General features: G+C 42.1%; 1 long non-coding RNA gene and 1 pseudogene across 1 annotated transcript; one reads left to right on the forward strand and one right to left on the reverse strand.

Annotated features, from left to right (window-relative positions):
- Positions 1–8,297: 8,297 nt before the first annotated feature.
- On the forward strand, positions 8,298–9,084 carry LOC139565453 (uncharacterized). Its single transcript, XR_011672906.1, has 2 exons — positions 8,298–8,516; positions 8,779–9,084. It is a non-coding gene; the product is annotated as an uncharacterized lncRNA (long non-coding RNA).
- Positions 9,085–16,203: 7,119 nt separating this feature from the next.
- LOC139565044 (desumoylating isopeptidase 1-like) lies at positions 16,204–21,899 on the reverse strand (annotated as a pseudogene).
- Positions 21,900–23,442: the final 1,543 nt, after the last annotated feature.

The raw sequence follows: 23,442 nt of genomic DNA on the forward strand, positions 1-23,442 counted from the left end.
ATCTTGAAAAATGTATACAGTGCATTCAGAAGTATTCATATCCCCTGGACTTTTTGTTACGTCACAGCCTTATTCTAAAATGGATTCAATAAAACATCTCATCAATCTACACACAAACCCCATAATGAGAAAGTGAAAACAATTGACATTTTTGCAAATGTATTAAAAACAAAACAGAAATACAATTTTTACATAAGTATTCAGACCCTTTGCTATGGGACTCGAAATTGAGCTCAGGGTCATCCTGTTTCCATTGATCATCCTTGAGATGTTTCTACAACTTGATTGGAGTCCACCTGTGGTAAAATTCAATTGATTGGACATGATTTGGAAAAGCATACACCTGACTATATAAGGTCCTACAGTTGACAGTGCATGTCAGAGCAAAAACCAAGCCATGAGGTCGAAGGAATTGTCCACAGCGCTCTGAGACAGAATTGTGTCGAGGCACAGATCTGGAGAAGGGTACCAAAAAATGTCTGCAGCATTGAAGGTCGCCAAGAACACAGTGGCATCCATCATTCTTAAATGGAAGAAGTTTTGAACCACCAAGACTCTTCCTAGAGCTGGCCGCCCGGCCAAAATGAGCAATCGGGGAGAAGGGCCTTGGTCAGGGAGGTGACCAACAACCCGATAGTCACTCTGACAGAGCTCTAGAATTCCTCTGTGGAGATGGGAGAACCTTCCAGAAGGACAACCATCTCTGCAGCACTCCACCAATCAGGCCTTTATGGTAGAGTGGCCCGACGGAAGCCACTCCTCAGTAAAAGGCACATGACAGCCCAATTGAAGTTTACCAAAAGGCACCTAAAGCCTGAATGTCAAGCTTCATGTCTGGAGGAAACTTGGCACTATCCCTACGGTGAAGCATGGTGGTGGCAGCATCATGCCGTGGGGATGTTTTTCAGCGGCAGGGAATGGGAGACTAGTCAGGATCGAGGAAAAGATGAACGGAGAAAAGTACAGAGAGATCCTTGATGAAAACCTGCTCCAGAACGCTCATGACCTCAGACTGAGGCAAAGGTCCACCTTCCAACAGGACAACGACCCTAAGCACACATCTAAGACAACGCAGGAGTGGATTCGGAACAAGTCTCTGAATGTCCTTGTGTGGCCCAGCCAGAGCCTGGATTTGAACCCGATCGAGCATCTCTGGAGAGACGTGAACATAACTGTGCAGCAATGCTCCCCATCCAACCTGACAGAGCTTGAGAGGATCTGCAGTGAAGAGTGGGAGAAACTCCCAAAATACAGGTGTGCCAAGCTTGTAGCATCATACCCAAGAAGACTTGAGCCTGTAATCACTGCCGAAGGTGCTTCAACAAAGTACTGAGTAAAGGCTCTCAATACTTCTGTAAATGGGATATTTCAGTTTAATTTGTAATTAATTAGCACAAAAAAAACGTGTTCTTTGTCATTATGGGGTATTGTGTCTAGATTGATGGGGGGGAAACAATTTAATCAATTTTAGAATAAGCCTGTAACCTAACAAAATTGGAAACAGTCAAGGTCTCTGAATACTTTCCAAAGGCACTGTATATATACACTGAACAAAAATATAAACGCATTGCAGTTTTGAAGATTTTACAGAGTTACAGTTCATATAAGGAAATCAGCCAACTGAAATACAGTAAATGAATTATGCTCTAATGGATTTGCGCAAGACTGAGAATACAGATATGCATCTGTTGGTCACAGATACAGTACCTTTAAAAAAAAGTAAGGGCTGGGGCGTGGATCAAAATAAACAGTCAGTATCTGGTGTGAGAAACCTGAGGAGTGGGACAACATTCCACCAGCCAGATGAACTCCATGCAAAGGAGATGTGTCACGCTGCATGAGCTTCCTCATGCAGCACAACATATCCTTCGAAATAGAGTTGATCCGGCTATTGTTATATGTACCTAATAAGTAAAAAATAAGCAACAAATAATGTCAGTTTACATATTATGTTTTACAATTGGGCTATCAAATGTATCAAAGTAATGAAATGGGTTACCTGCTGTATTTGTACAAATGATTATCCTGTGAACGCTGTTGCCGCTGACAGGTGAAGGTTGCTGGCTGGATACTCGCCAACATGTGGCTGACCGTTACATTCATAGGAATGCTCACAGCGAGGGCATGTCTGCATGATGCTGATGAGGGCCCCATTTGCTGGTCTTCTCTATGCTGCATGTTTGGCTGCAAGCTGGACATCTCTCGAACAACTGCAGCAGGCAATCATATAAGGTGATGTTGACTGGGAGGACCTGTGACAGGGTGATATAATAAAGCCTTTCTCAAACCATGGTCTGTGGATTGGTGCTGGTCTGTGGCGGTATGCATGCCTGTCAATGGTGTGCGTACTGGTAGCGGAGTCAGGTGCAGGAGAGCAGAGAGTTGTGAACAGGCGCACACTTTATTGAGGCAGGAGAAACCAACAGACAGATGCCACTGCGTGAAAACCTCTAGCCAATTGGCAAAAGTGCAAAACGCTCAAACAGTCACAAAAATGATGTTCAAACAAATAAACATACCTCGTGACAAAACACGGAATATTCGAACACCAGTCTGGCGTGTCAAAAATGACATGTAACACAAACAATATCACACAAAGACATGAGGGGGAACAGAGGAATAAATACATGCAGTGTGATTGGGAAATGCAAACCAGGTGTGCAAAACAAGACAAAACAAATGGATCAATGAAAAAATGGAGCGGCGATGGCTAGAAAGCCGGTGACATCGACCGCTGAACGCCGCTCGAACAAGGAGAGGAGCTGACTTCGGTGGAAGTCGTGAAATTGCCGGTCCGCAGCATATTTGTCTTGAATATGATTGGGAAGTTTTTTGGTCCACGTCATAAATAAATACATGTATTTACATCGAATAAATGCTTGCTGTAGGCCTACTTGCGCAATGCACTGAACTATGCATGCTGCAGTAAACAAATTGTGTTGCCATGACTAAGTATAGCTACACCAAACACACACACAAGCTAGCCCTGCTGAGCAGGCTGCACGCTCTCAGTCTCCCTGGATTTGTTTCAAATGACAGCTGCCTGCCAAAACCGGTCTGTGTGATATGTCAGACTTGCCTCAGCAATGATGCTATGAAGCCATCGAAAATACACAGAAATGTATAAACAAACCATCCACGTCTCATGGATAAACCAGACGGTTTTTCTTTTACAAAAAAAGAGATGACATACCAAACAAAAATGCTGCACAATAATTTCACAGACTATGAGAATTTACTGAAGGCTTCATACTCTCGCATAGCATTTTCCAAGTGCCAGGCTCCTTTCAACATAGTTGAAAAGCTGGTCATAGCCTCAGTCGTGGATGCTTGCTGAGAGGTTTTAGGCCCAACTGCAGCCACAAAGATCAGCATCATCACACTTTCTAATGACACGTAGGATCCAGGATATGGCAGATGATATGAAATCACAGGTTTTAAAAAGAACTCGCACATCAAATTGGTTTGCAATCCTATTAGATGAGACGACTGACATTATCAATGCCCGCTTCTTGTATATATTCGATACATACAGTATATGAAGAATTTATTTGTTGCAAAGTGTTGCCTCAGAATACAACCGCAGGTGAAATATTCTGTCTTCTGAACGAGTACATAACGGGGCATGGAATACGGTGGGACTGTTGTATCTGGATCTGTACGGATGAGACTGCTGCTCAGCCTATCCATGCAGGGATGCGCACGTGTCATTTTCCAAACTCAGCTCAAACGATAAAATAGTAGATTTCCTTGACAAAACAATAAAAACATTATATAGTCATTATACACAATCACATGACCTGTGCTGTCAATAAAAACAATGTAACAACTGAATCTTTATAATTATTTCTATATACGTTATTAAAAAACGTTAAATAGTACAAGATGTTTGACTCACCCAAGTGGGGCAGCGGTCTAAGGCACTGCATCTCAGTGCTAGAGGCGTCACTACAGACCCTGGTTTGATCCCAGGCTGTTGAATCAGGATTCCCATAGGGCGGTGCACAATTGGCCCAGTGTTGTTCGGGTTAGGGGATGGTTTGGTCGGGGTAGGATGTTATTGTAAATAAGAATTTGTTCTAAACTGGTGTGCCTGTCACTTGGATGTCAAACGTCAGAGGGATGGAGGAGGGGGACACTCAACGTGTTTGGGCGTCTGGAGAGACAGAGTGGATAGAAGCATTTTCGATATGTTCCCCCTATTCTCAACTCTGGCTGACGAGAGTGATGTAAAAATGGATCACATCTGAGCCAAACTCAGCTCAAATTCTAGGATTACTTTCCCTCACAATCTGATCCACACCCAGGAAAGCAGTGGATGCATAATCCGTTCACCAGCACTGAAGAGACTCACAGCTTGTCACCGGTTCTTGAGGATAAACTATTGGAACTTTCCTGTGACCAAGCCCTGAGCCCTTGCTTTAATGAGATGTGCCTGTCCATATTCTGGCTGTTCAGCAATGGAGAATACCCGCAACTCAGCGAGATGGCAGTGAAGACCTTCATCCCCTTTCATTCTACATTCTTAAGATGTACCAGCTTCTCCTCTCTTGCTGCAACCAAAATCAAAATGTTTCAGCAGACTGGCTGTTGAAAACATCTTGAGTGTCCCTCTCCTCCATCGTGTTGGTGTCCAAGAGACAACCACACCAGTTAACTTCTCTGGGATATGTGGGACGCTAACGTCCCACTTGGCCAAAAGCCAGTAAAAATGCAGAGCGCCAAATTAAAATTAATTACTATAAAAATCTAACTTTCATAAAATCACACATGAAAGACACCAAATGAAAGCTACACTTGTTGTGAATCCAGCCAACATGTCTGATTTCAAAAAGGATTTACGGCGAAAGCATACCTTGCGATTATGTTAGGTCAGTACATAGCCACAGAAAAACACAGCAATTTTTCCAGCCAAAGAGAGGAGTAACAAAAAGCAGAAATAGAGATAAAAATAATCACTAACCTTTGATGATCTTCATCAGATGACACTCATAGGACTTCATGTTACACCATACATGTATGTTTTGTTTGAATGCATTGGTTGGGCTCCCGAGTGGTGCAGCAATCTAAGGCACTGTGTCTCCGTGCAAGAGGTGTCACTATAATCCCTGGTTCAAATCCAGGCTATATCACATCCAGCTGTGTTTGGGAGTCCCATAGGGCAGTGCACAATTGGCCTAGCGCCGTCAGGGTTTGGCCAGAGTAGGCTGTCGTTGTAAATAATCAGATGTTCTTAATTGACTTGCTTAGTTAAATATATATAATTTGAAATGAAACAACGGAGCCCCATTCAATGAAGTGAAGCAAAGTGGGCGGAATGGAGATTAGCAGTAGGAGTCAATGTTCAGTCAGGGATCTTTGGACTGTGGCTTCACATTTCATCCAAAGGTGTTGAAGAAGACACCTACCATGTCAGTGTCACGTTCCTGACCTGTTTTCTGTTGTTTTGTATGTGTGTGATGGTCAGGGCGTGAGTTTTGGGTGGGCAGTCTATGTTTGCTGTTTCTATGTTGGTTTTGGGTTGCCTGGTATGGCTCTTAATTAGAGGCAGGTGTTTTGCGTTTTCCTCTAATTGAGAGTCATATTAAGGTAGGTTGTTCTCACTGTTTGTTGGTGGGTGATTGTCGCTGTGTCTGTGTATTTTGCACCACACGGTACTGTCTCGTCTCGTTCGTTCGGTCGTTCCTGTTTATGTGTTCCTCGTTTCATGTAAGTTCATAGTTTAGGTCTGTCTAGTTCGTTTTGTTATTTTGTTAATCATTCAAGTGTATTTCGTTTCGTGCTTTTCCGTCTTGTCAAATAAACATTATGTATTCATCACCCGCTGCGCCTTGGTCTACTCACTCACCGAGGGACGGCCGTTACAGTCAGATATAGTTAAAATGTATTCAATTTTGAGTTTGCATCCCAATATGTCACTTTACATACATCATGGAAGACTGAAATATAACAAAACCTTTTGACATAGAAACACCGGATTTTAGTCGTAAAAAAGAATGTATCTGAATCTGTATCTGAATGAATGATGACATTTTGAAAAATATTAATAACATTCCACCCATGAGGTCTGTAACGCTCGTCCTCTTCCTCGTCTGAGGATGAGCAAGGATCGGACCAATATGCAGCGTGGGTTGAATACATAATGATTTATTAAAGAAAGACGAACACGAAGAACACTTGACAAAATACAAAATAACAAAACGATGTGAACAGACCTGTACTTGAGAACATAAAACAAGAACGCACGAACGTACACACGAACGAACGAACGAACGAACGAACGAAACAGTACCGTGTGGCACAAACACTGACACAGGAACAATCACCCACAAACAAACAGTGAGAACAGCCTACCTTAATATGGTTCTCAATCAGAGGAAACGTAAAACACCTGCCCCTGATTGAGAACCATATCAGGCTAATTGAAAATGAACCCAACATAGAAACACATAACATAGAATGCCCACCCCAACTCACGCCCTGACCATACTAAACAAAGACAAAACAAAGGAAATAAGGTCAGGAACGTGACAAGGTCAAAGAGGGCGCTTTTGGTCATTAACTGTAGGAAAAGGCTACAGTACTAGAAGTGGCTTTAGTGTAGATAAGAGTGTCTAATTAGTGAATAAGATCCAGTATAATGTGAATGTATGTCAGGACTGAGATGTGAAATGGTATTTTAGTAGAGATGAGCTGAGATGTTTGGTGGTTGGGAGTGGAGAATGAAGGGTTGATGTTGTGGTGAGGCTGATGAGTGCGAGGCCGTGCATTGCGATCTGTCTCTGGTACACTCTTCGCTCGGGGCCCCTCCCGTTCACTCAGAGCGCCCACAGAGCTCTGGGCACAGAGCAACAAAACAAGCCCATCGCCACCCATCCCTCCATATATCCATCCATTCCAGCACTGCTGCCGGGGCCCTGGAGAGCTAACGAGGGCCACACACTGCGGCTCAGGCTCCTATGAAAAGTGGAATAACTAACTCTGACTGACTGTCTCTTTTTTCTTCCTCTCTCTCTCTCTCTCTCTCTCTCTCTCTCTCTCTCTCTCTCTCTCTCTCTCTCTCTCTCTCTCTCTCTCTCTCTCTCTCACTCACTCACTCACTCACTCTCTCACTCACTCACTCACTCACTCACTCACTCACTCACCCACTCACTCACTCACTCACTCACTCACTCACTCACTCATTCACTCACTCACTCACTCACTCACTCACTCACTCACTCACTCACTCACTCACTCCCTGCCTCCCTCCCTGCCAGCATGTTAGTGTTTTGGGGTCAGGTTTTCTTTTAATGGTTGGATCCAATTAAATAACAACATTTGACAACAGTAGTATCTTCAGTGGTAGTGACGTCCTGAAGTCTGAAGGCCCACTACTTATTCCTCATCTCCTCTCTATCTCTCTCTCTCTCACTGTCTTTTGCTCTCTGTTGTCACATTTTGGCTCAAGGCTACTCATTTGGAGTAATTTTATTTTATTATATTTTACCTTTGTTTAACCAGGTAGGCAAGTTGAGAACAAGTTCTCATTTACTACTGCGACCTGGCCAAGATAAAGCAAAGCAGTTCGACACATACAACAACACAGAGTTACACATGGCGTAAAACAAACATACAATCAATAATACAGTACAAAAACAAGTCTATATACAATGTGAGCAAATGAGGTGAGATAAGGGAGGTAAAGGCAATAAAAATGCCACGGTGGCGAAGTAAATACAATATAGCAATTAAAAACACTGGAATTGTAGATTTGCAGTAGGTGAATGTGCAATGTGCAATCAAAATAGTTAAACATGTTGTATCATGCCAATACCCCTGCCTTGTTTTTCTAGTTCAGTTATTGACTGAACCGATATGTCATTCTCTCCCCCGGCCTTCTCATTCCTCTGTTTTGTTTCAGCACATACAAGCTATGATTATGAGCTAAATAATGGTGGAGATTAAATATCTTGCTAATATATTTTTTTAATTCACAGTTTATTTACAATCCTGGATTCATTCAGATCTATGTCCTCTGCCAAAAGCCTTTCATCGAGCATCGAGAAACTCAACACCAGTAAAGCATCTCCAGTACCTCAGGAAAACTTTTAACAATGTTTGACTATGGACAGCCTGCAGGTGTCCATTGACACACAGATAGTTAATAAATGTTTTGGTTGACATTTTGCGCAGAGACTATGGGATTGCTTCCCCTCAGTTATAAGCTCCATGAAAATGCCCACTAAGCATTTATTTCTCTCCCACTCACTCTGTTTTCTTCTCGTCTAGTTCCTCTTCCTTACCCCCCATTCTCTCAGGTCACCCCAGTTAATGTCCTATTTACAGCGGGCAGCTGTCAGCCTGACCCTGTATGGGTCATGCCCCTCTCCCACACTGAGACGCACCGCGCTGCTCCACTACCCATCAGCCCATACAAATGCTGACCCGATGACCCTGCTGAGGACACACTCTGACCCTGCCACAGCTGGATCCGCCAGAAGTTGCCTTCTTCATCAGAAAGAACTCCTCTGCAGGTAAGTCCTTCAGGTCATAGAGAACTGCAGTCAATGAGTTCATCAACAATTCTCACAGATTTTAGGTGTGGTTAAACCCTGTAGCGCTCCACAGAGGAAGCAGGAATGGTATTGGTACCACTATGGAGTGACTGTGTCACCATCTCATCCCATCCCATCAGCATATGTTTTTTAAAGTTGAGAGAGAGGGTGTTGAATTAATTAAATAATTTTCAGCTGTAGTGTTTCTTGTGTCTGAAAGCATAATGTTGTTGATTCATAGGTCAACAGCTGCCCTTGGGTTCCCGTGTCGCGGTCATGCAGGGAGAGAAAGACATGTCAGGAACCAGTTCTGCAACACAGGGTTGATACTCTTCACATTCAATGCAGGGGGAAACGTTTAAGAAACATTGAGGGAACTCTCATCATCAATCTGCCCAAAAACAGAACAAAGGGAAGGTTATTACAGATGCTCCCATTCGCTAAGTTGAGAACATGAATTGATGTCGGATCCACGATGTACTGTGTGCATCAATATATTCTGTAACCTGTGTGTCTCTCACAACCTATTAAACAAGCTGGAATGTTATCACTTCACAAAGTATGTGACTTCTCCCTCCATTCAAATTAAAGTAAGAGAGATGGGTCTCTCGTTGCAATGGAAAGCATGAACTTTAGTAACACTATAGCAACCATAAAGAGTGTTATGTCATTCTGGACTACATGTTTCAAACTCAGATCCAATAGTCTTGAGATCGCTCCATTAAAGAGCCTCATCAGTGGCTCCCCCATTACAACTGCTCTCAGCTAGCGCCACCCAGTGACAGCCAAGCATACTCATCGTATTATCTAAATGGTGTGTCATAGTGGAATTTTAAACAGCCATATTTCAACTAGCTGGTTCTCTAATAGAGTGGAGATTGGCGGTGTCCTTGAGTGCAGGTCACAGAGTCACTTGTAAGGCAGCTCAGGAGGGAAAGGAAAGCTGGTGTTTCACTAATGTTTGATGAAATGTGAATAAATAATAAAACACTGGGGAAAAATCCAGAGTGCTGATGATGGAGCTCTTGGTTTCCCTCTTTCTGACCCAGGGCCCCATGGGTAATTAGAGTTGCCCTCTAAGCGGTGCCTCCAGTCCAGAGGCAAGTGGGACTTTGGGGACCAGAGCAAGTCCCTTTAGGCTGACACATGGCATCTCTGTGTGCACTATGCAGCCCTCTCTTAATGGGTGGAATTAATGGGCCTTCGTTGCATTTCCTTCACTTAACTTGAAGGGGAAGCGGCGAGGGGGGGGGGGGGAGGACTTTGAGAACGGAGGGGTTTTAGTAGTCTTGAAAACTCGAACCTAGGCAACACAGTGACTAGGCAACACAGTGACACAGTGACTAGGCAACACAGTGACTAGGCAACACAGTGACTAGGGTCTGGTTTCAATGATGGACTCTTTTTGGATAGAGGAACTACGTCACTGCCTAAGTCGATAAAGGGAAAAAATGTCCCGGGGACTCACCCAACAAATCAAGAGGCAGACATGCCAAAGTTTTCAAGCAAAAGCTTTTTTGCTTTGCAGTGGTTTTAGTTAAGAAAGTAGATGTGAAATGAACGCACTCATTAAAAATAACCTCCGTGTTCTCCATCTTGCTAGCTACTATTTTGTATTTTATTGACGGGAAAGAGTTCATCATTGAAACCAGACCCTAGTCACTGTGTTGCCTAGTCACTGTGTTGCCTAGGATCAATTTTTCAAGACTAGGGTTTTAGCCATGGCAACAAGGGGGAAATTCCACACACTAAGTTGTTCACATCCACAAACAAACACAGGCTGGTTTGTCAATCCCATCACCATTAAGCATATCAATACCTTCTGAATGTTAGTTCTGCCAGAGCGAGAGAGAGAGAGAGCGAGAGAGAGGGTCTGTGTTAGTTTTGTAATGTGTCTTGTGCAGGGGTTCCCAAACTTTTCAATACCCTCCAGTATTGGGGAACATTACTACAAAATCTATGGGCTAAAAAACCTAGCTAAAAAACGTTGGCTGACATGGGCTAGTTGATCTGGACATTTCTGACAAGTTATAAATACAGTGCCTTTGGAATGTATTCAGACCCCTTGACTTTTTCAACATTTTGTTACGTTACAGTCTTATTCTAAAATGGATTACATACATATTTTTCCTCAGCAATCTACACACAATACCCCATAATGACAAAGTGAAAACAGGTTTTAGCAAATTTTTGCAAATACCATATTTACATAAGTATTCAGACCCTTTGCTATGAGACTCAAAATTGATCTCAGGTACATCCTGTTTCCATTGATCATCCTTGAGATGTTTCTACAACTTGATTGGAGTCCACCTGTGGTAAATTCAATTGATTGGACATGATTTGGAAAGGCACACACCTGTCTATGTAAGGTCCCACAGTTGACAGTGTATGTCAGAGCAAAAACCAAGCCATGAGGTCGAAGGAATTGTCCATAGAGCTCAGAGACAGGATTGTGTCGAGGCACAGATCTGGGGAAGGGTACCAAAACATTTCTGCAGCATTGAAGGTCCCCAAGAAAACAGTGGCCTCCATCATTCTTAAATGGAAGACGTTTGGAACCACCAAGACTATTCCTAGAGCTGGCCAACTCTGGACAAACTGAGCAATCGGGGGAGAAGGGCCTTGGTCAGGGAGGTGACCAACAACCCGATGGTCACTCTGACAGAGCTCTAGAGTTCCTCTGTAGAGATGGGAAAACCTACCTGAAGGACAACCATCTCTGCAGCACTCCACCAATCAGGCCTTTATGGTAGAGTGGCCAGACGGAAGCCACTCCTCAGTAAAAGGTACATGACTGCCTGCTTGGAGTTTGCCAAAAGGCACCTAAAGGGCTCTCAGACCATGAGGAACAAGATTCTCTGGTCTGATGAAACCAAGATTGAACTCTTTGGCCTGAATGCCAAGCATCACGTCTGAAGGAAATCTGGCACCATCCCTACGGTGAAGCATGGTTGTGGCAGCATCATGCTGTGGGGATGTTTTTCAGTGGCAGGGACTGGGAGACTAGTCAGGATCGAGGCAATGACAAACATAGCAAAGTACAGAGAGATCCTTGATGAAAATCTGCTCCAGAATGCTCAGGACCTCAGACTGGGGCAAAGGTTCACCTTCCAACAGGACAATGACCCTAAGCACACAGCCAAAACAACGTAGGAGTGGCTTCGGGACAAGTCTCTGAATGTCCTTGAGTGGCCCAGCCAGAGCCAAGACTTGAACCCGATCGAACATCTCTGGAGAGACGTGAAAATATCTGTGCAGCAATGCTCCCCATCCAACCTGACAGAGCTTGAGAGGATCTGCAGAGAAGAATGGGAGATCCTCCCAAAATACAGGTGTGTCAAGCTTGTAGCGTCATACCCAAGAAGACTCGAGGCTGTAATCGCTGCCAAAGGTGCTTCAACAAAGTTCTGATTAAACGTTCTGAATACTTATGTAAATGTGATGTTTCAGTTTTTGATTTGTCATTATGAGGTATTGTGAGTAGACTGATGGGGGGGGGGTGATTTTAGCAATTTTAGAATAAGGCTGTAACGTAACAAAATGTGGAAAAAGTCAAGGGGTTTGAATACTTTCCAAATGCACTGTAGCTCTCTAAGGTATGCAATGACTGACATGACAAGAGGAAAACTAATGATGCACTACCCAATTTCGGAATTGCACCTTGTGCATTCTACTATTACAACTTTCAAGAGTAAGTTGAAAGTCGGACTGAGTTCCTTAAAAAAAATTTATGGAACCACTGCCTTACAGAACCTATTGCCTGTCAGCTCTTTGTGACATGAACAGAGGCATCGACAGAGCTTTCCATGTGAAGTACCATGAGCCTTCCATTTTGTTGATATCGTATATATAACCTCTCTGGACTCGGCATATCATACAGAGTAAAGCTCTGTGTTATTGCGATACCGGCCAAAGCGGATAACTGTAGATCGATTTGCCCACTGCTGTTGGGTCGTTCCACGAAATGAGTATCTTTTGCGTACCTTTTATATTTTAAGTAGAAATTGTGCTCAAATATTTTAAAAGCCTGTTAATATAGACCACATGGAAACTTCAATAAATCTGACAGATTTTTTAAATTTGAATAAAGACTAAAGTGCTAAAGTGCCAAAAGTCAGCATTTGTACATGTCCCTCTGTAAAGCCATAGTTATTTTGTTGCTTTGACTAAGTCATTTCTGAAGAATATTATTTATTTCTTATATTTATGTTCCCAATTTTTTGTAAAAACAATTGTAATAATTTCCCTCATTTTAAGGTCAACCCTGTTGTTTAAATATGGTGAAACTATTCAAGGTCAACCCTCTTGTTTTAATATGGTGAAACTATTGCTTTTTAAAGAAACAATGATAGTTTCTTATAGTCAAATAGTCAAGTAATAGTGTAAAAGCAGGTTTTGGGGGAATTTTTTTGTGTTTTATGGTGGAAAACGAGCATAACACGACAACCCTGTTACCCATAGGAAGAAATGTTTTCACAATGATTATTTTTGTCAACTGCCCCTCCATGTTACACACAACAAGCTTCCATTTCCCCTGTCACAAGAGGATTTATGGCTGATTTAAGATGAAATCACACACACAACACTGTTACGGTCAACCCTGTTACCTTATTTGGCACTTAATAGGCACTTACTATAGTATTTTTTTTTTAAACCTCTTGAGATGGGAAAAACAATGTTTTATTAAGTTGAACAAGTGCTCTTTATGACAAAAGGCACCTAATTGGTGGAACGACCCTGTGTACTGTAAGTGCGGATGGGGAAAAAAGGCAATTTCCTGAATCCAGCTCATTTTGATGCAATGCTTTCCAATCGTGTACTCAGAGCAGGATGTTGTCCAAGAAAAAAAGAGTAACAGCACAAATCTCAAAGTGCTAGTACATTTGTAGTGTGTGTGCTTGATCGCCTGTGTGCATACACTCATGCATGGGTATATGTGCGAAATGTGCAGCAAGCCATTACAATATTTATACAGGCAGGTAGTTGCCAGAGGGTAGAACGTTTATGATCTGATGAACAAAACTATTAAAGACATTAGCAAGGTTGCACAGAGCTCCCATTACAGAGCATTCATTCACTCTCATACACACACACACACACACACACATTCTCCGGATGGGACAACCCAAGGGAATTTCAGGAAATGGCTCAGTGATGGACCCACCAGAAGGAGGAGAGGACAAAGATGCCTATATTTATGTATGTATGCAGGTGCATGGGAGTTTAGAGTATCTGCCGTGACTCAGACTCTGAGGTCAGGCAGGTCTGTTTCTCATGGGATCTCCCATATGGTGACCCTGACAGCTGGGCGCTTCCTGAGGTGGAAAGTTAGAGAGAGGAAGTGGAGAGTCAAGGTTCTTCCTATTTAAACAATTAGCATTTGTTTTGTCATGATAAAAGCTACATTTCTTTGAGACTAAATTTAAATCTCACACATTGAGACAAACAAAGTGTAAATTGAATGTTGGATTTGAGAGGACACAAATGGTTAATAATAATAATGTATATGTATTTTATATAGTACGTTTCATTACATAAGGAATCTCAATGTTGCTGAGGGGGAGGGGGGAACGGAAATCGCTGGATGTTGGAGAGAGTACGGAGTGACAAAATTGGCAGTCAAGCAAACTGACACCTAAGATAGATGAAGAGATGTTTAAACAAGCTTGATTGGACAGTATAAACATTACATTAAACTAAATGTGATTGCTACATGGTGGAGCACTTGCGTGATGGGGTGCTTGAACTTGGCCAATTACAATTTGTATAAATTCAAAGTATTACAAGAAAGAGTGTCATGTACTCTGTACTATACTATAGTATTGTGCAACAGTGTAATTTTATCTTTTTTTTTAATCCTCAATGTGAAATTCATAGCTGCGGGAACAAGCAGTATTTTAGGAGTAGTGTGTGTGTGTGTGTGTGTGTGTGTGTGTGTGTGTGTGTGTGTGTGTGTGTGTGTGTGTGTGTGTGTGTGTGTGTGTGTGTGTGTGTGTGTGTGTGTGTGTGTGTGTGTGTGTGTGTGTGTGTGTGTGTGTGTACATTCAATTAAAATCCTAACCCCTGGTTTGAGTTAATTAATCCTAAATGTATTAGGGCAATCTGCAAACTCAAATAACTTGACCTGAGATTTTAATTATGAATCCTTATTTTGTATTAACTATTACCACACGGTGTCACACCTGCTCCCGCTCCCTCTCAGGTGCTCGAGGGCGCCAGGCTGCCCATCGTTACGCACACCTGTCACCATCGTTACGCGCATCAGCACTTCATTGAACTCACCTGTACTCCATCACTTATTGATTGCCTCCTCTATATCTGTCTATTCCTCAGTTTGATCCCCGTGTCAGCATTAATGTCGTTATGTTTCCCTTGTTCAGACGCTGTCCGTGTTTTGTTTCATGTCTGTCATTTATTAAATATTCACTCCCTGTACTTGCTTCTCGTCTCCCAGCGTCTGTCCTCACACACATAATATTAACTAGCAACACCTATATGTACTTATGCAAATGTAGCAGTCCAAGTCAAATTCCTATTACAGTGGCTCCTCCTAGAATAGATTCATGACCAGAACTCCAACTCCAACCACTGTAGGTGGTGTTTACCTAGTTGCCTCTTCGTCACCACCTTCCATCCCTTTGGATACTCGTCCAAGACCCCTTTGAGTCACATTAAAGGAAATAAATAAAAAATGTCTGTCATATAACGGTTTGTCACTGGGGAGGGTGAGTGTGACTCAGTCTCTCTCACAGAGGTAGTGCCATGTTAACAACTTTGCCCCCTCAACATTTCCGACACCAGTCTAAGAAGTTGGTGTAGAGCAGAGATGGGGGGATTGGGGTGAAGATAAATAGCCATAGCACCTCAAGGTAGCCTTCCCCAGAACAGCACCAAGCCTCATACCTACTTTTGTGTTCCCAAAATGCAAACATGGTGTTATTTGTCTTGACAGGTCTGTCACCAAAGCACAGCCCAAGTGTTTTCTCTTCACATGCGCTTGAATTTATCCATGGGTGCGTTGTGTGTCTTCAGCTCTTACAAGGATGGAGCAATGAGGTAATAAAACCTCATTGTAGTTTCCCCAACAACATTTTCTACATAATATCATCCATATTCTGCATGAAAATAAAATCCATTAATGCTTTGTTATTGCACTGAACTGTGGATTTCTAGGTTCAGATAAGAAGCAGATAAACGCAATCTTGTTGACAGCTGTACTTTCATATAAAGTTTTACAAACACTTAAAGACAGAGCCATGACAACAGAACAACTATTATGTTATGACACAAACATAACAAGCATGCAAAAGGTATGACTGAAGACTTTGTCCTCTAACACACTGTGACAGTAGCCTGAGCAAATGATGCTTCAGTCAAGGTCACTGAAGTTTGTTTGGACAATTTATCCTTCACATGATTACTAGTGATCTGGTTGGTCCTGCTGACAACAGCCGTGTGAACTGCAACATCTAATCAACATCAAAACAGGAAGAAGTCAGTCTAAAATTGTGCTTTAGATAGAATATGGAGACCCTTTATCTAATGAACTGTAGTTCCTTTAATGGATCAAAAACATGTTTCAAATCCAGCTTGAGGGACCAATACTTTGCATGCCTAACACTGGAAGAGCAACACAGACACTTTCGCAGAACTGCGCACATAGTAACATTTGTAAAGAATGGCTTTATTTATAGATACAATTACAAAACTAACAAGCAAACAATGTGCAAAAACAATATCATCCATACATAAATAACCATACATAACTAATATTGTATTCATAATTATTAACTTAAATGTATCATTACATTTAGCAGCCAGCAACTGATCCTGAAATAAATAATATTACAAATAGGAATGAGGTGTACAATACATTTCATTGGTCAGGTTGATTGTTGACGGTGGTTATGTGAGCAGCATACCAAGGTGAAGGGCCTTGTATGTTTTAGTGAAGGAGACAAGCACCTATTGGTGGAGTCATTCTTTTATGAAGAGATAGTGTCATCATGGCATTTGAGACATGTTATGCTGTAATTACCTGTCTGATGCGATACCAGAGGTGCTGTCTTTTATAGAACATACAGTTTACTGTACTGTTCTACTGAATGATGCTATAGTTAACCAGTGCTAGGAGTTGCAGTGAATACGTGCATTTAATATGCCTAGTCTAATAAGTATAGATATGTGAAGAGTTATTGCTCCCACTGATGGCCCAATGAAAATTATACAAGAATATGTATGATTTGACCCCAAACTTGACCCCAAAATTGTACAAACCTTTTCATAATAAAATTACATTTCTGAGATGATTTCAAACACATACAAGATACGCATGGTCTGTTTCTTCATCCAGAGAACTAATGTAGATTTTGTGCACTTCAGCATTCATATCACACTATCAGCATCATTAACACTAAGGTGAGAGAGGTGAAGGCATAGAGGTGTATATAGCACACACCATCTGGTGGAAGGTGGAGTAGTCCATTGGAAGTCATGCTGAAACCCTGACTTGAGATACACGCCAACCTTCTTAAAAATCATATTGATGATATTGGAGGATTTGTGAGAAAGTTAATGTTGTGCAACTTTCCCTCAGATCAGGATCATACCATTAGAGGCAATAAGGAAGGTCCGAAAACAAAAACTGGAAACTGAATCAATTTTTTAAAATGTACTAAAAGGCGAGAGCATTGCTGGTGGGGAGTTACAAAACAATCATACTAAAACCAAGCATACGCAGTACAAAAGCAGTGTGACTCACTGAGATTCACCCTCCAAGGTTTCGTCAATAACCCACCTCCGTTTTGAAAATGTAAATTAGAACATATCTAAATACTACTGTGTGCAGTTCAGGCAGTTTAGCTGTGGCGACCATTGATGATGTTCCCCCCAGGAGGAGAGATGTGGATGGAGTCCAGTATAGGCCGGAGTATCTGACCAAAGGGTCTAAATGGTTAGACAGAGGAACAGGGCAGAGGGTCAGAGAGGTACACAAGTCAGTAATGCATTACTAGTATCTGTCGCTCAGCTACTAAGTATGTAGACTCACGTGGAGAGCACTTCGGAGGGCAGGTCTGTGATGTAAGAAGGGATCTTCCGGCCTGTTAAGAACTGGGCCACCTCATTAGTGAAGGTGTTACAGTTGTGCTCAAACAACCTATACTTGTCGCCTCTATGGAAGAATAAGAACAGAAAGCAATCTCAGATCTAAATCAGCTATCACTGCTATGTTGTGTTCATGGCTGATGTGTCCACCAAGGTGTGTTTTTTTGTGACACATACACACCTGTATGTGTTGTCTCCTAGCGAGGACAGGTAGTCCATGAAGATCTCCTCTGTCACCTCTGTGTTTCCCAACTCCACCACAGTGTCTGGGGAACCAAGCATTGTTCCACCCTAAAACACAAAGTCCATATTATCCAACAAAACACCAACCCACCACAAAACACCAACCCCCACTTCTCTGTATATCCAATGCGTTTAACTTCCCTCCTCTTTGAAGGTCATACCAATGTAGGCCGAGTCTTACTGTCAGCTAGTGCAAACCTATGATAAAGAGTAGAGGGCACACTGAAGTAGGTCTTAGCAAATATTAGGAGGATATTAGCCAATACATCATTTTAGGCTTACCGGTGAGCAGCTGGAAATACCCACTCCTCCAAAGTAGAACTCGTCTCCATAAACCACAATGGCTGAGTGCCTGTGAGAATTGAAACACAAGACTGAGTGTACAGTAATGGATGGTTACAATATGGACATGATGAAGGAAAAAGGAAACCGCACACTGCTCTTGATAGTATCACCGATATTTAATAAGCTTACGTATCGGCCACACGGCCTTCGTCAGAGCTTTTGGGATTTTTTGAAAGTTGCACCCTTATGTAGACCTGGCCCCACCCACATCCGTTCTACACATCGAAGGGGGTTGGAGGCAAAGGAAAATAAATAAGTGCTACCAAATATAACAATGTGCATTTCATAAATATTACAAAAGTGTATAAATAAGGCGTATTGAACACTTCTGTATAATCTCAATGAGGACATAGCAAGTTCATTAGTCATTGGGTACATCATATGAAAAACGTCAGAATAATCTACAAGAGACACACATTTCATGTTCCAATTCACAGCATAACATACAAAGGCATTTCATCATTAAGTCCTTTTGGAAACAATGTCTGGAGGGTGAAAATCCAAAAACATTCTCTTTTACTCAGAGTATTATTAATATCACCTCCCCTGTCTGATATCTTAACTTTCTCTATGCCACAAAATCTAAGGGTGGAAATGTCATGCTTCATGTCATTGAAATGTACAGCGACTGGATAATCCCTGTCGTTTCTCCTGATTGAACTTTTATGTTCACTAATTCTCTGTTTGAGAGAGCGGGTGGTTTTACCGACATAACAGAGCCCACATGGACATTTAATAATGTAAATAACATGGGTGGTGGAACACGTAATAATGTCATTTATTTGGAACCTTTTTCCTGTGTGTGGGTGACAGAAATATTGACACTTCATCATATTGTTGCACTGTGCGCATCCTCTGCATTTATAGCTACCATTTGGTAGAGGGCGTAAAAGTGCTTGGCTAATTTTCTTAAGTGGCTGGCAGTTGGCATGAACCAATTTATCGCGTAAATTGCGACCTCTCCTATACACAATACGTGGTGGATATTTAAATTCAGCCGGCAAAGCTGGGTCCGATGATAAAATATGCCAGTGTTTCTTGACCACCTCTCCCACTTTTCGCGAATTCAAAGTATATGTAGTTGTGAACATTACGGAGTGTTCTGTAGCTTTCAATATGGACATGAAAACAATCATTTGAAGAATTGCAGTGACAGTAAAGACAACATTGTGTGGATTAATTGTATTGTCATAAAATTATAGGTGGGAGAATTCTTACCAAATGCCATCAAGTTGTTTTCCTGTAACACATTACAATATATATACAGTTGAAGTCGGAAGTTTACATACACCTTAGCCAAATACATTTAAACTCAGTTTCACAATTCCTGACATTTAATCCTTGTAAAAATTCCCTCTTTTAGGTCAGTTAGGATCACCACTATTTTAAGAATGTGAAATGTCAGAATAATAGTAGAGAGAATGATTTATTTCAGCTTTTATTTCATTCATCACATTCCCAGTGGGTCAGAAGTTTACATACACTCAATTAGTATTTGGTAGCATTGCCTTTAAATTGTTTGTAAATTTTGTCCCATTCCTCCTGACAGAACTGGTGTAACTGAGTCAGGTTTGTAGGCCTCCTTGCTCGCACACGCTTTTTCAGTTCTGCCCACAAATTTTCTATAGGTTTGAGGTCAGGGCTTTGTGATGGACACTCCAACACCTTGACTTCGTTGTCCTTAAGCCATTTTGCCACAACTTTGGAAGTATGCTTGGGGTCATTGTCCATTTGGAAGACCCATTTGCAACCAAGCTTTAACTTCCTGACTGGTGTCTTGAGATGTTGCTTCAATATATCCACAATTTTCCTCCCTCATGATGCCATCTATTTTGTGAAGTGCACCAGTCCCTCCTGCAGCAAAGCACCCCCGCAACATGATGCTTCCACCCCCGTGCTTCACGGTTGGGATGGTGTTCTTCGGCTTGCAAGCCTCCCCCTTTTTCCTCCAAACATAACGTTGGTCATTATGGCCAAACAGTTCTATTTTTGTTCCAGCAGACCAGAGGACATTTCGCCAAAAAGTGCGATCTTTGTCCCCATGTGCAGATGCAAACCGTAGTCTGGCTTTTTTATGGCGGTTTTGGAGCAGTGGCTTCTTCCTTGCTGAGCGGCCTTTCAGGTTATGTCGATATAGGACTCGTTTTACTGTGGATATAGATACTTTTGTACCCCCGTTTCCTCCAACATCTTCACAAGGTCCTTTGCTGTTGTTTTGGGATTGATTAGCACTATTCGCACCAAAGTACATTCATCTCTAGGAGACACAACACGTCTCCTTCCTGAGCGGTATGACGGCTGCGTGATCCCATGGTGTTTATACTTGCGTACTATTGTTTGTACAGAGGTCTGAGGTCTTGGCTGATTTTGGGGGATTTTCCCATGATGTCAAGCAAAGAGGCACTGAATTTAAAGGTAGGCCTTGAAATAAATCCACAGGTACACCTCCAATTGACTCAAATTATGTCAATTAGCCTACCAGAAGTTTCTAAAGCCATGACATCGTTTTCGGGAATTTTCCAAGCTGTTTAAAGGCACAGTCAACTTAGTGTATGTAAACTTCTGACCCACTGGAATTGTGATACAGTGAATTATATGTGAAATAATCTGTCTGTAAACAATTGTTGGAAAAATTACTTGTGTCATGCACAAAGTAGATGTCCTAACCGACTTGCCAAAACTATAGTTTGTTTAACAAGAAATGTGTGGAGTGGTTGAAAAACGAGTTTTAAGGACTCCAGCCTAAGTGTATGTAAACTTCCGACTTCAACTGTATGTGTGTGACCGAGGCTTGATGCTGCTGATTAGCATGCATGTCAATCAAGCTCGCACACACCTGTTTCACTCTTGTCTTGTGTCTAGCTAGCTAGCTAGCTAGTATTTTATCTAACGTAAACGTTTCAATATTGTTGAGCTGAAATTCCGAAGAATAAGCCTTTGAATAGCTAGGCTATACTGTATAAACCAAGCTCAAACGTACTTCAATTGGCAGGTTGTAGCGAACCAGCTAGCAAGTTAATAAATAACAAACAAAAAATGATGCATTGCAAGAGTAATGTTGGCCTACCCAGCTAGCCATCAACTGGATCAAAGGCTTGCCGACGTGCTCAATCAATCTCAACCGGCAGCTAGCTACTATAGCTACACAGCTTCATTATCTGGGGAATGTGTCGTTTCTGAGCTTCACTTACCTAACATGATGGGGCTGAGATTGCGAGCCATTCCTCTTGACAGGTCGTATATATATACAGTTGTACACTGTATGTTGTTGTGTCATTTTTATCCATTACGTTAAACCCCCAAATATGTGTTTGTTAGCTAGCTACGCTAACAGTAACGTTAGCTGTCCTGCCTTTCTACTGACTGCTGGTTTTGCAAGGTTGCTTGTCTACTGAAAAATGTCACGAGATTATGTTATCAGCTAAATTACCTGAACGTTGTACCTATGACGTTAGATATTTCGATGTCTGATTACAATCTACAAGTACCCTGGCTGCCAGAGACAGTTGTCCCCCATAAAATTGCAGATTGGCATCTCATGGGCATGGTAGTGCATCAGCGCCTCCATGCGTCCACATAGCACTTTAGAGGTCACCTAGCACTGTAGAGGTTCTGTGGTAGAATGTCTCTGTTATAAAAAGGCATTGCCATGATATTCTCTATCAAATCTCCAACTACAGCTCCTCGCATCTGAACATTATCAATAGTCTTTCTAGCCTATTAAATGGGATTCACCCAGTGTGGACTGGGGAGTGACCATTGCGCGAGACAGTCGCTCTCCACTGTCCAGGTGCCGGATTTCCTATTCCCGCCGCTGTCCATGGTGCTGAATCTCATCATGCTGCTTTTAGCCTGTTTATTTACTTAACAACATCGTACCTTTCTACACTCATGACAAAGTTCACGAAGTCTTAGCCCTATCTTCAAACACCATCAACATGTAAGACTTACCCCAACCAAAATCAAGGCAGCCTTTAGTAATGGGCTAGCTATTATGAGGTGAAAGTGCATCAGCATCTTCATTTGTCCACATAGTGCAAAGGTTAGTTGGGGGTGATGTGATTGTCCTCCACCAAGTCTAAAGCAAGTAAATACAATACACCCATATTTATGTGTGTATTATTGTTGCACTTGAGTCTTCAAGCTTCAGATCCAAGGGCATAGTGATTGCAGTGTTGTGGCCATCAATCATGGAGTTGGACAGCAAAACCAACATTGATTGCATTTCGAGACTTCACAAGGTTTGACAGGTGAGTTAAGGGTTCTAACAAGTGTCTCATATAAAACTATTTTTACATTTGTATACTTTTGGTTGGCATAACAAAACCCTCTACATATTCGGTTATGGATCCATCAGGAGCTTGTAGTTCACTCCCACTTTGTTCACCCACAGGTTTACTCACTAAATAAGTGCCTGAAGGTTGTTGTCACATACAGTGCCTATCATAAGTATTCACACCCTTGAATTTCTTCACATTTTATTGTGTTACAAATTGGAATTAAAATGGATTTAATTGTAATTTGTTTGTCAACGATCTGCACAAAATACTCTGTAATGTCAAAGTGGAGTCACTGACATGGTCTTCCTGTCTGGGTGGCTAGGAAAAACCTAGGAAGAAACCTAGAGAGGAACCAGGCTCTGAGGGGTGGCCAGTCCTCTTCTGGCTGTGCCGGTTGGAGATTATAACAGTAAATGGCCAAGATGTTCAAACGTTCATAGATGACCAGCAGGGTCAAATAATAATAATCACAGTGGTTGTAGAGGGTGCAACAGGTCAGCACCTCAGGAGTAAATGTCAGTTGGCTTTTCATAGCCGATCATTCAGAGTTAGAGACAGCAGGTGCGGTAGAGATAGAGAGTCGAACACAGCAGGTCCGGGACAAGGTAGCACGTCCGGTGAACAGGTCAGGGTTCCATAGCCACAGGCAGAACAGTTGAAACTGGAGCAGCAGCACGACCAGGTGGACTGGGGACAGTCTCTTAAGTGAATACTTATGATACCCACTGTAAAGGGCTTTGTGTGTGTGTGTGTGTGTGCGCGTGTGGAGTCAGTATGCATGTGTGGGCGTATGTAGTGTGTGTATGTTGGGGTGTCAGTGTAAGTATATGTGACTGTGTGGTCCAGTGTGTGTGCATAGTCAGTGCAAGAGAGTTAGTGTAAGAAATGGTCAATGCAGTACTCTGGTTATCCATTTGATTAGCTATTTA

The sequence above is a fragment of the Salvelinus alpinus genome, chromosome 36 (genome assembly GCF_045679555.1).
Source record: "Salvelinus alpinus chromosome 36, SLU_Salpinus.1, whole genome shotgun sequence".
In the NCBI taxonomy this organism is placed as follows: domain Eukaryota; kingdom Metazoa; phylum Chordata; class Actinopteri; order Salmoniformes; family Salmonidae; genus Salvelinus; species Salvelinus alpinus.